Source organism: Acomys russatus, chromosome 17 (genome assembly GCF_903995435.1).
Source record: "Acomys russatus chromosome 17, mAcoRus1.1, whole genome shotgun sequence".
NCBI classification, from domain to species: domain Eukaryota; kingdom Metazoa; phylum Chordata; class Mammalia; order Rodentia; family Muridae; genus Acomys; species Acomys russatus.
In genome coordinates this window covers 51,437,973-51,439,914 of record NC_067153.1, presented here as the reverse complement: position 1 = coordinate 51,439,914, position 1,942 = coordinate 51,437,973, and positions in this window count along the sequence as shown.

The following is a 1,942-nucleotide window of genomic DNA, read 5'->3' as shown; positions in this document are numbered from 1 at the left end:
TACTCATAGCACCAACCTCGCCTGCCCTGCACAGGACTCTTCTGAGAGGTCCCTGGCTTTATCCAAGAACAGAGGTGAGAAGAGGCTGTTTTATTGGCCCAGATTCTCCCAAAGAGTCAGCCTCTGGCTCCAACGGGCCCAGCCTCTCCTATGTCTACTTCCGGCTTTTATAAGCTCTGGGGAGCATGCCCAGCCACTGTCTGGGTATTCTATGGTCAGTGGCACTTGGGAAACAGGGCCTAGGAGGAAAAGTGTAGCAGTTGGACTTGGTGCTCTGCAGACCAGAGGCTCCCTAGGATCTGAGTAACTCCCCCACCCTCCTGCCATGCCCCCCCCCCAGCAAAGCCTCTGAGTGTCCAAGCTGAGTTATAATTGTGGGAGCGGGATGGAGCTTTGGTGGCTCTGGACAGGCGCCCATCTTCTACGGCAGGCCGCTCTCTAGAGCTGGCAGGTGGCACTATGTGCAGTGTCCATCAGTACTCCTTCCCCACACTTCCCACCTGCCCCAGTCACTCCAAGACAGGAGCTGGGGCACAGATGTGAGTCCAGCACCCATACTGGACGGTCCTCTGCCTTTCGCTTGCCTGACCTGTTCCTTCCTGTGGAGGCTCCACAGCTTCGTTTCCGCCTCACTCCCTCTGCACCAGGTGACCTGGTGCTCCCCGGTTTGGCCCTGTGTGGTGAGGGGTGTCTCCTCTATTATCTGTAAACAACAGATGCCTTTCCTATGGCAGGTATCTGAGCTGGAGGTGCAACTCAGTGACAGAACACTTGCCTAGCATATGCAAGCTCCCTGGGATTGGCCCCGAGCTTCCCCCAACTCAACCAAGGGCAGGAGTCTTGTGATCTGTCCTGGGCATAAGTAGATAATAACAGGACATTTTAAACAAATAATAAAACCAGAATGTGGTCTCTGCGTGGTCAGCATGTGTAACACACTTAGACATTGACTGTGGTGGCAGTCGCAGTGTGCCGCAGTGGAGGCCATGTAAGCATTTTGCCCTACCCACCTCAAGGTTGACCTAAAGCTGGTGAAGGAGCCTTCCGGAGGCACAAGCCAGGCAGAGGTGGCTGCTCTGATATCACCTGAGCCCCTTCCTTTTGACATACAGCCTATGCCCCTGAATGTCTTTGAATTCCTGGCCTAGCTCCCTGTCTTCAAGGCATCTCTTGTACACACCCACAAGGGTCACCTGCCTTGGCTTTGAGGACTTGTAGCTCCACGGGGCCAGTTTTGTCTCACTGAGCCCAGGGCTTGAGCTTGAAGCCCTGCTGTGGGCCTTCTGGTGAACATACATGCATCCCGGCCACAACCAAGAACCCTTCCTGGATCCTGCCAGCTCTGTGGTCCCTAGTTACATACCTAATAGGGCCTTGGGCCACGCTATTTCTATAGTGAAGAAAAATGGCCCTCATATGATCATATAGTTGAGTGTTTGGCTCCTCTCAGACCACCAAAGTTGCTGGACTATTGAAGAAGGGTTAGGAAGTGTAGCCTTGTTGGAGGAGGTGTGCCACTGGGGTAGGCTTTGAGGTTTCAAATGCCCACTCCAGACCCAGTTTTTCTCTCTCTCTTTCTCTACTTCCTGCCTGCAGACCAGGATGTAGGTCTCAGCCATGCCTACCTGCCTACCTGCCGCTGTGTTTCCCCCCTGCCATGCTTACGGACCAACCCTTCAATAAGATGCTCTCTTCTTTAAGTTACTTTTGCCACTGGTGTCTCTTCACAGCAACAGAAACAGTAACTAAGATACTTTGCCTCTGACCCAGAGAGCTCTCTGGGTACTCTGACCTCCCACAGCCCCACAATCCCATGGTCTTCCCCTTCCTCACACTTCTGGGTAGAGGCCTGAGGTTCTTGCCTCTTGGATTGCCTGGATCTGCCCACTGTTTCCCAGTGGCCCCAAGAGATGTCCAGGTGTTGGTGGGGTGTTGCAGGCTG